Consider the following 12,155-nt stretch of genomic DNA (forward strand, 5'->3'; position numbering starts at 1 on the left):
CAAACTTGGCGGTGGCGACTAGAAAATTTAAAAATTTTGAATTTTAAGGTTGTTGCAAAAATCGCAAAAAAAATTGCTGAACGGCGGCAACTAGCAATTTTCTGTTGACACAATGGTATGAACGTACTTCATCGTAGAGACATGAAATTTGGTACACTTGTAGAGCTCACCAAAAGACTCAGAACTTACATTTAATGTTATAAGCCAACTATCACAGAAAGTCGGCCATTTTGTATTGAACGTCCATTTTTTACCTCGATTTTGACGTTTACAGCCTTCGTATTTGATCGAACTCCTCCTAGGGATTTCGATTGATCGACTTCAAACTCGGTCAGTCTGATCATAAGGCATGTTTGATTTAAAGTTATCAAATTGGTGAGTTTTGGAGCATGTTGAAGGGGGGTTAGCAGGGGTCAAAGTTCACCTACTCGCCATGAAACACGAAACTCTTATATTTCCTATATAAAAACACATAGAGGGACCAAACTTTCAGTGATTGATCGGCATCAGGTGCCCTACAATACCCTATGGTGAAATGATGACATCACTTAGGCCACGCCCCCTGAGAACAGGAAGTGTCATGTTTTACTGTGAACGGTCGCTATCTTAGCCCTTTGACCTAATCAACATGAAACTGTGTCCAGAGACAGAAGACATGTTGGTGTGTTGTGGATTCCAACCCCGACCGGCTTTGACATAGCAGGTGGGCGTGGCGGTGTGGCGAAGTGACCTGTAACGCCGTTGCCATACGTTTGGCTCTGAATTCCACAATTTCGGGCCCAGCTGCTCCAAACTCACTAGGATGGATCATTATCCACCCACCGACAGGAATTCATAACAAAATGTGGTGGGCGTGGCCTAATTTCTCTATAGCGACCCCTAGAGTATTTTAAATGAACAGCCCTAAGCCATGCTTTAACCTAGAATTACGAAACTTGGTACACATGTGTATCTTGTCAGGACGTACAAAAAAGTCTATTACAGCCATGGTCGAAACCCAACAGGAAGTCGGCCATTTTAGATTGAAGTTCATTTGACCTCGATTTTGACGTTTACAGCCTTTGCATTTGATCGAACTCCTCCTAGGGATTTCGATTGATCGGCTTCAAACTCGGTCAGTCTGATCATAAGGCGTGTCTGATTTAAAGTTATCAAATTGGTGACTGTCTGAGATTGCTGAAGGGGGGTTACCAGGGGTCAAAGTTCACCTACTCGCCATGAAACACGAAACTCTTATATTTCCTATATAAAAACACATAGAGGGACCAAACTTTCAGTGATTGATCATCATCAGGTGGCCTACAATACCATATGGTCAAATGATGACATCACTTAGGCCACGCCCCCTGAGAACAGGAAGTGTCATGTTTTACTGTGAACGGTCGCTCTCTTAGCCCTTTGACCTAATCAACATGAAACTGTGTCCAGACACAGAAGACATGTTGGTGTGTTGAGGATTCCAACCCCGACCGGCTTTGAGATAGCAGCTGGGCGTGGCGGCGTGGCGAAGTGACCTGTAACGCCGATGCCATACGTTTGCTTCTAGATTCCACATGTTTCGACCGAGCTGCACCAAACTTGGCCTGAGTGATCCTGGAGGCTTGCCCATCAATCCTACGTCATCACATTATGACGTCATCTAAGCCCCGCCCCCTCGGAACCGGAAGTGCCGTTTTTTTCCTTGGAAAGCTCTGTTTATGGCTCTCTTGACCTAATCAAGTTGATTCTGTGTTGGATGACAGATAGGAAGTTGATCTCGCTTGCTTTAAAGTGCCAAGAGTTTTCAATGGCGGCAACGCCGTTCGTATACGTTTGCCTCTACATTCCACATATTTTGACCGAGCCGCATCAAACTTGACCTGAGTGATTCTGGTGGGATGCCCGTCGATCCTACGTCATCATATTATGACGTCATCTAAGCCCCGCCCCCTCGGAACCGGAAGTGCCGTTTTTTTCCTTGGAAAGCTCCGTTTATGGCTCTCTTGACCTAATCAAGATGATTCGGATGATAAGCTCTGTCAATGCTCGCTGCTGGCTGAACCGTGTGGGCGTGGCCACATGGCCAATATCAGTCCCTCGCCATATGCATACGTTTGGCTCTTACTCACGCATAGATCATCCGATTGACGCCAAACTGGATATGTATGACCTTTGTTCACCTCTAAAGAGCCCAACGAGGTTGAGATGTAATTTGGCTCCACTGCGCCCCCTAAGTTAATACATCGGCCGTATGTCCTCGACGCATCGACCGATCTGCACCAGATTTTTCGACAGTCGTCGGGGTGCGCCGCCGAACGCATTCACGCGTGTCGACCGGTGGACGGGCGGGGAAAATGCGCGACAGCTCCTGCGGCGGCTAGCGGGCGGCGGTGCTGGAAACTGCGGCGGAGCTTCCGCGGTGGGGAGCGGGCTGCGGCTCTGGAAACCGCGCGAGAGCTTCTGCGGTGGCCGGAACCCCCGCGGTGGCCAATAGGCCGGAGCGGCGCTTGCTGCGAGGGCCGCCCGAGGCTGCTTGCAGCTTTAATTAGGCCCGAGCAGCAAAGCGCTGCGAAGGCCTATTGTTTCTGTACTGTTTCTTATTATTATTATTATTATTACGATTCTGCCCCCCCAAAGAGGCGCCTTTTTGGGGGCTTTATCATATTCAAAAACTCACCAAACTTGGCGGTCGCGACTAGAAAATTTAAAAATTTTGAATTTTAAGGTTGTCGCAAAAATCGCAAAAAAAATTGCTCAACGGCGGCAACTAGCAATTTTCTGTTGACACAATGGTATGAACGTATTTCATCGTAGAGACATGAAATTTGGTACACTTGTAGAGCTCACCAAAAAACTCAGAACTTACATTTAATGTTATAAGCCAACTATCACAGGAAGTCGGCCATTTTGTATTGAACGTCCATTTTTTTCCTCGATTTTGACGTTTACAGCCTTCGTATTTGATCGAACTCCTCCTAGGGATTTCGATTGATCGACTTCAAACTCGGTCAGTCTGATCATAAGGCATGTTTGATTTAAAGTTATCAAATTGGTGAGTTTTGGAGTATGTTGAAGGGGGGTTAGCAGGGGTCAAAGTTCACCTACTCGCCATGAAACACGAAACTCTTATATTTCCTATAAAAAAACACATAGAGGGACCAAACTTTCAGTGATTGATCGGCATCGGATGTCCTAAAATACCCTGTGGTGAAATGATGACATCACTTAAGCCACGCCCCCTGAGAACAGGAAGTGTCATGTTTTACTGTGAGCGGTCGCTCTCTTAGCCCTTTGACCTAATCAACATGAAACTGTGTCCAGACACAGAAGACATGTTGGTGTGTTGAGGATTCCAACCCTGACCGGCTTTGAGATAGCAGCTGGGCGTGGCGGCGTGGCGAAGTGACCTGTAACGCCGATGCCATACGTTTGCTTCTAGATTCCACATGTTTCGACCGAGCTGCACCAAACTTGGCTTGAGTGATGCTGGTGTGATACCTGAAAATTCTATGTCATCAGATTATGACGTCATCTAAGCCCCGCCCCCTCAGAACAGGAAGTGCTATTTTTTTCCTTGGAAACTTTCATCTATGGCTCTCTTGACCTAATCAAGGTGATTCTGTGTTGGATGACAGATAGGAAGTTGATCTCGCTTGCTTTAAAGTGCCAATGGCGGCAACGCCGTTCGTATACGTTTGCCTCTACATTCCACATATTTTGACCGAGCTGCATCAAACTTGGCCTGACTGATCCTGGAGGCTTGCCCGTCAATCCTACGTCATCACATTATGACGTCATCTAAGCCCCGCCCCTCGGAACCGGAAGTGCCGGTTTTTTCCTTGGAAAGCTCTGTTTATGGCTCTCTTGACCTAATCAAGTTGATTCTGTGTTGGATGACAGATAGGAAGTTGATCTCGCTTGCTTTAAAGTGCCAAGAGTTTTCAATGGCGGCAACGCCGTTCGTATACGTTTGCCTCTACATTCCACATATTTTGACCGAGCTGCATCAAACTTGGCCTGACTCATCCTGGTGTGATGCCTGACAATGCTATGTCATCATATTATGAGGTCATCTAAGCCCCGCCCCCTCAGAATGAATTAGAGAGATCTTCTGTGTAATTACATAATAAACAGTCCATGTTCGTTGTTTGTAGGGCAATGCTGCCCTCTGCTGCCCACTGAAATAGTTTCATTATTTCAGTAATTCGACACCAGAGGGCAGCATTGCCCTACGGAATGACAGTTCAATGTTGAATTAAAGAGGAAAAAATTAAATAATTTGTAATTCTAACACAAAAACTCACAGAGACACCAAAGTTTGAGTTATTGATCATCCTCGGGTGTAGAATAATATCCAATGGTCAAATGATGACATCACGTAGGCCACGCCCTCTGACAACAGGAAGTCTTGTATTTTACTGTGAACGGTCGATAGCTTCTGCACCAAACTTTGCACGAGTGACCCTGGTGGGATCCTTGACGACCCTATGTCATCATATTATGACGTCATCTAAGCCCCGCCCCCTCAGAACAGGAAGTGCCGTTTTTTTACTTGGAAAGCTCCGTTTATGGCTCTCTTGACCTAATCAAGGTGATTCTGTGTTGGATGACAGATAGGACGTTGGTCTCGCTTGCTTTAAAGTGCCAAGAGTTTTCAATGGCGGCAACGCCGTTCGTATACGTTTGCCTCTACATTCCACATATTTTGACCGAGCCGCATCAAACTTGGCCTGAGTGATCCTGGTGGGAGGCCCGTCGATCCTACGTCATCATATTATGACGTCATCTAAGCCCCGCCCCCTCGGAACAGGAAGTGCCGTTTTTTTCCTTGGAAAGCTCGCCCTAAACCATGCGAGAGCTTCTGCGGTGGCCGGAACCCCCGCGGTGGCCAATAGGCCGGAGCGGCGCTTGCTGCGAGGGCCGCCCGAGGCTGCTTGCAGCTTTAATTATTATTATTATTCTGCCCCCCCAAAGAGGAGCCTTTTTGGGGGCTTTATCATATTCAAAAACTCACCAAACTTGGCGGAAGCGACTAGGCGGTTTAAAAATTTTGAATTTTAAGGTCGCCGCAAAAATCGCAAAAAAAATTGCTCAACGGCAGCAACTAGCAATTTTCAACAGACCCATTGCTATTCACTTACTTCATCGTAGAGACTTGAAATTCGGTACAGTTGTAGAGCTCACTAAGACGCTCAGAATTTACAAGTAATGTCATAGTGCAACTATCACAGAAAGTCGGCCATTTTGTATTGAACGTCCATTTTTTTCCTCGATTTTGACGTTTACAGCCTTCGTATTTGATCGAACTCCTCCTAGGGATTTCGATTGATCGGCTTCAAACTCGGTCAGTCTGATCATAAGGCATGTCTGATTTAAAGTTATCAAATTGGTGAGTTTTGGAGCATGTTGAAGGGGGGTTACCAGGGGTCAAAGTTCACCTACACGCCATGAAACAAAAACCTCTTATATTTCCTATACAAAAACACATAGAGGGACCAAACTTTCAGTGATTGATCGTCATCGGGTGTCCTAAAATACCCTGCAGTGAAATTTTTTTTTTACGTAGGCCACGCCCCCTGAGAGCAGGAAGTGTAATGTTTTACTGTGAACGGTCGCTATCTTAGCCCTTTGACCTAATCAACATGAAACTGTGTCCAGAGACAGAAGACATGTTGGTGTGTTGTGGATTCCAACCCCGACCGGCTGCGATGAAGCAGGTGGGCGTGGCGGCGTTGCGAACGCCATCGAATTTCGTTTGGCTCTGAATTCAACAGTTTCGGGGTGAGCTGCTCCAAACTCACTAGGATGGATCCTTATCCATCCCCGAACAGGAATCCATAGCGATATTTGGTGGGCGTGGCCTAATTTTTCTATAGCGACCCCTAGAGTATTTTAAATGAACAGCCCCAAGCCATGCTTAAACCTAGAATTACGAAACTTGGTACACATGTGTATCTTGTCGGGACGTACAAAAAAGTCTCTTAGAGCCATGCTCTAAACCCAACAGGAAGTCGGCCATTTTGTATTGAAGGTCCATTCTGGACCTCGAGTTTGACGTTTACAGCCTTTGCATTTGATCGAACTCCTCCTAGGGATTTCGATTGATCGGCTTCAAACTCGGTCAGTCTGATCATAAGGCATGTCTGATTTAAAGTTATCAAATTGGTGACTGTATGAGCTTGCTGAAGGGGGGTTACCAGGGGTCAAAGTTCACCTACTCGCCATGAAACACGAAACTCTTATATTTCCTATTAAAAAACACATAGAGGGACCAAACTTTCTGGGATTGATCGTTATGGGGTTACCTAAAATACCCTGTGGTGAAATTATTTTTTTACGTAGGCCACGCCCCCTGAGAACAGGAAGTGTCATGTTTTACTGTGAACGGTCGTTATCTTAGCCCTTTGACCTAATCAACATGAAACTGTGTCCAGAGACAGAAGACATGTTGGTGTGTTGTGGATTCCAACCCCGACCGGCTGCGATGAAGCAGGTGGGCGTGGCGGCGTTGCGAACGCCATCGAATTTCGTTTGGCTCTGAATTCCACAGTTTCGGGGTGAGCTGCTCCAAACTCACTAGGATGGATCCTTATCCATCCCCGAACAGGAATCCATAGCGAAATTTGGTGGGCGTGGCCTAATTTCTCTACATCTCCCCCTGGAATATTTTAAAAAATCAGCCCCAAGCCATGCTTTATCCTAGAATTACGAAACTTGGTACACATGTGTATCTTGTCAGGACGTACAAAAAAGTCTCTTGGAGCCATGCTCTAAACCCAACAGGAAGTCGGCCATTTTAGATTGAAGTTCATTTGACCTCGATTTTGACATTTAGAGCCTTCGTATTTGATCGAATTCCTGCTAGGGATTTCGATTGATCGGCTTCAAACTCGGTCAGTCTGATCATAAGGCATGTCTGATTTAAAGTTATCAATATGGTGAGTTTTGGAGCATGTTGAAGCGGGGTTAGCAGGGCTCAAAGTTCCCCTGTGATCGACTGTGTAATATGTAATTACAAAGGGGATCCTTTATCATTCCGTAGTGCAATGCTGCCCTCTGGTGTCGAATTACTGAAATTACTGAAATAGTTTCATTATTTCAGTAATTCGACACCAGAGGGCAGCATTGCCCTACGGAAAGACAGAGTTCAATTTTGTAATGTAGGAAAAAATTAAAAATTTGTAATTCTACTGTGAACGGTCGATAGCTTCTGCACCAAACTTTGCACGAGTGACCCTGGCGGGACCCTGACGACCCTATGTCATCATATTATGACGTCATCTAAGCCCCGCCCCCTCAGAACCGGAAGTGCCGTTTTTTTCCTTGGAAAGCTCCGTTTATGGCTCTCTTGACCTAATCAAGGTGATTCGGATGATAAACTCTGTCAATGCTCGCTGCTGGCTGAACCGTGTGGGCGTGGCCAAATGGCGAATATCAGTCCCTCGCCATATGCATACGTTTGGCTCTAATTCACGCATGGATCATCCGATTGGCACCAAACTGGATATGTATGATCTTTGTTCACCTCTAAAGAGCCCGACGGGTTTGAGATGTAATTTGACTCCACTGCGCCCCCTAAGGTAATACATCGGCCGTATCTCCTCGACGCATGGACCGATCTGCACCAGATTTTTTGACAGTCGTCGGGGAGCGCCGCCGAACGCATTCACGCGTGTCGCCCGGTGGACGGGCGGAGAAAATGCGCGACAGCTACTGCGGCGGCTAGCGGGCGGCGGTGCTAGAAACTGCGGCGGAGCTTCTGCGGTGGGGAGCGGGCTGCGGCTCTGGAAACCGAGCGAGAGCTTCTGCGGTGGCCGGAACCCCCGCGGTGGCCAATAGGCCGGAGCGGCGCTTGCTGCGAGGGCCGCCCGAGGCTGCTTGCAGCTTTAATTATTATTATTATTCTGCCCCCCCAAAGAGGCGCCTTTTTGGGGGCTTTATCATATTCAAAAACTCACCAAACTTGGCGGTGGCGACTAGAAAATTTAAAAATTTTGAATTTTAAGGTTGTCGCAAAAATCGCAAAAAAAATTGCTGAACGGCGGCAACTAGCAATTTTCTGTTGACACAATGGTATGAACGTACTTCATCGTAGAGACATGAAATTTGGTACACTTGTAGAGCTCACCAAAAGACTCAGAACTTACATTTAATGTTATAAGCCAACTATCACAGAAAGTCGGCCATTTTGTATTGAACGTCCATTTTTTACCTCGATTTTGACGTTTACAGCCTTCGTATTTGATCGAACTCCTCCTAGGGATTTCGATTGATCGACTTCAAACTCGGTCAGTCTGATCATAAGGCATGTTTGATTTAAAGTTATCAAATTGGTGAGTTTTGGAGCATGTTGAAGGGGGGTTAGCAGGGGTCAAAGTTCACCTACTCGCCATGAAACACGAAACTCTTATATTTCCTATATAAAAACACATAGAGGGACCAAACTTTCAGTGATTGATCGGCATCAGGTGCCCTACAATACCCTATGGTGAAATGATGACATCACTTAGGCCACGCCCCCTGAGAACAGGAAGTGTCATGTTTTACTGTGAACGGTCGCTATCTTAGCCCTTTGACCTAATCAACATGAAACTGTGTCCAGAGACAGAAGACATGTTGGTGTGTTGTGGATTCCAACCCCGACCGGCTTTGACATAGCAGGTGGGCGTGGCGGTGTGGCGAAGTGACCTGTAACGCCGTTGCCATACGTTTGGCTCTGAATTCCACAATTTCGGGCCCAGCTGCTCCAAACTCACTAGGATGGATCATTATCCACCCACCGACAGGAATTCATAACAAAATGTGGTGGGCGTGGCCTAATTTCTCTATAGCGACCCCTAGAGTATTTTAAATGAACAGCCCTAAGCCATGCTTTAACCTAGAATTACGAAACTTGGTACACATGTGTATCTTGTCAGGACGTACAAAAAAGTCTATTACAGCCATGGTCGAAACCCAACAGGAAGTCGGCCATTTTAGATTGAAGTTCATTTGACCTCGATTTTGACGTTTACAGCCTTTGCATTTGATCGAACTCCTCCTAGGGATTTCGATTGATCGGCTTCAAACTCGGTCAGTCTGATCATAAGGCGTGTCTGATTTAAAGTTATCAAATTGGTGACTGTCTGAGATTGCTGAAGGGGGGTTACCAGGGGTCAAAGTTCACCTACTCGCCATGAAACACGAAACTCTTATATTTCCTATATAAAAACACATAGAGGGACCAAACTTTCAGTGATTGATCATCATCAGGTGGCCTACAATACCATATGGTCAAATGATGACATCACTTAGGCCACGCCCCCTGAGAACAGGAAGTGTCATGTTTTACTGTGAACGGTCGCTCTCTTAGCCCTTTGACCTAATCAACATGAAACTGTGTCCAGACACAGAAGACATGTTGGTGTGTTGAGGATTCCAACCCCGACCGGCTTTGAGATAGCAGCTGGGCGTGGCGGCGTGGCGAAGTGACCTGTAACGCCGATGCCATACGTTTGCTTCTAGATTCCACATGTTTCGACCGAGCTGCACCAAACTTGGCCTGAGTGATCCTGGAGGCTTGCCCATCAATCCTACGTCATCACATTATGACGTCATCTAAGCCCCGCCCCCTCGGAACCGGAAGTGCCGTTTTTTTTCCTTGGAAAGCTCTGTTTATGGCTCTCTTGACCTAATCAAGTTGATTCTGTGTTGGATGACAGATAGGAAGTTGATCTCGCTTGCTTTAAAGTGCCAAGAGTTTTCAATGGCGGCAACGCCGTTCGTATACGTTTGCCTCTACATTCCACATATTTTGACCGAGCCGCATCAAACTTGACCTGAGTGATTCTGGTGGGATGCCCGTCGATCCTACGTCATCATATTATGACGTCATCTAAGCCCCGCCCCCTCGGAACCGGAAGTGCCGTTTTTTTCCTTGGAAAGCTCCGTTTATGGCTCTCTTGACCTAATCAAGATGATTCGGATGATAAGCTCTGTCAATGCTCGCTGCTGGCTGAACCGTGTGGGCGTGGCCACATGGCCAATATCAGTCCCTCGCCATATGCATACGTTTGGCTCTTACTCACGCATAGATCATCCGATTGACGCCAAACTGGATATGTATGACCTTTGTTCACCTCTAAAGAGCCCAACGAGGTTGAGATGTAATTTGGCTCCACTGCGCCCCCTAAGTTAATACATCGGCCGTATGTCCTCGACGCATCGACCGATCTGCACCAGATTTTTCGACAGTCGTCGGGGTGCGCCGCCGAACGCATTCACGCGTGTCGACCGGTGGACGGGCGGGGAAAATGCGCGACAGCTCCTGCGGCGGCTAGCGGGCGGCGGTGCTGGAAACTGCGGCGGAGCTTCCGCGGTGGGGAGCGGGCTGCGGCTCTGGAAACCGCGCGAGAGCTTCTGCGGTGGCCGGAACCCCCGCGGTGGCCAATAGGCCGGAGCGGCGCTTGCTGCGAGGGCCGCCCGAGGCTGCTTGCAGCTTTAATTATTATTATTATTCTGCCCCCCCAAAGAGGAGCCTTTTTGGGGGCTTTATCATATTCAAAAACTCACCAAACTTGGCGGAAGCGACTAGGCGGTTTAAAAATTTTGAATTTTAAGGTCGTCGCAAAAATCTCAAAAAAAATTGCTCAACGGCAGCAACTAGCAATTTTCAACAGACCCATTGCTATTCACTTACTTCATCGTAGAGACTTGAAATTCGGTACAGTTGTAGAGCTCACTAAGACGCTCAGAATTTACAAGTAATGTCATAGTGCAACTATCACAGAAAGTCGGCCATTTTGTATTGAACGTCCATTTTTTACCTCGATTTTGACGTTTACAGCCTTCGTATTTGATCGAACTCCTCCTAGGGATTTCGATTGATCGGCTTCAAACTCGGTCAGTCTGATCATAAGGCATGTCTGATTTAAAGTTATCAAATTGGTGACTGTATGAGCTTGCTGAAGGGGGGTTACCAGGGGTCAAAGTTCACCTACTCGCCATGAAACACGAAACTCTTATATTTCCTATTAAAAAACACATAGAGGGACCAAACTTTCTGGGATTGATCGTTATGGGGTTACCTAAAATACCCTGTGGTGAAATTATTTTTTTACGTAGGCCACGCCCCCTGAGAACAGGAAGTGTCATGTTTTACTGTGAACGGTCGCTATCTTAGCCCTTTGACCTAATCAACATGAAACTGTGTCCAGAGGCAGAAGACATGTTGGTGTGTTGTGGATTCCAACCCCGACTGGCTGCGATGAAGCAGGTGGGCGTGGCGGCGTTGCGAACGCCGTCGAATTTCGTTTGGCTCTGAATTCCACAGTTTCGGGGTGAGCTGCTCCAAACTCACTAGGATGGATCCTTATCCATCCCCGAACAGGAATCCATAGCGATATTTGGTGGGCGTGGCCTAATTTCTCTATAGCGACCCCTAGAGTATTTTAAATGAACAGCCCCAAGCCATGCTTTAACTTAGAATTACGAAACTTGGTACACATGTGTATCTTGTCAGGACGTACAAAAAAGTCTCTTAGAGCCATGGTCGAAACCCAACAGGAAGTCGGCCATTTTGTATTGAAGGTCCATTTTGGACCTCGAGTTTGACGTTTACAGCCTTTGCATTTGATCGAACTCCTCCTAGGGATTTCGATTGATCGGCTTCAAACTCGGTCAGTCTGATCATAAGGCATGTCTGATTTAAAGTTATCAAATTGGTGACTGTATGAGCTTGCTGAAGGGGGGTTACCAGGGGTCAAAGTTCAGCTACTCGCCATGAAACACGAAACTCTTATATTTCCTATATAAAAACACATAGAGGGACCAAACGTTCAGTGATTGATCGTCATCGGGTGTCCTAAAATACCCTGTGGTGAAATTATTTTTTTAAAGTAGGCCACGCCCCCTGAGAACAGGAAGTGTCATGTTTTACTGTGAACGGTCGCTATCTTAGCCCTTTGACCTAATCAACATGAAACTGTGTCCAGAGACAGAAAACATGTTGGTGTGTTGTGGATTCCAACCCCGGCCGCTTTGACATAGCAGGTGGGCGTGGCGGCGAGGCGAAGTGACCTGTAACGCCGATGCCATACGTTTGCTTCTAGATTCCACATGTTTCGACCGAGCTGCACCAAACTTGGCCTGACTCATCCTGGTCTGATGCCTGACAATGCTATGTCATCATATTATGA

This window comes from Xiphophorus maculatus, chromosome 20 (genome assembly GCF_002775205.1).
Source record: "Xiphophorus maculatus strain JP 163 A chromosome 20, X_maculatus-5.0-male, whole genome shotgun sequence".
NCBI lineage: Eukaryota > Metazoa > Chordata > Actinopteri > Cyprinodontiformes > Poeciliidae > Xiphophorus > Xiphophorus maculatus.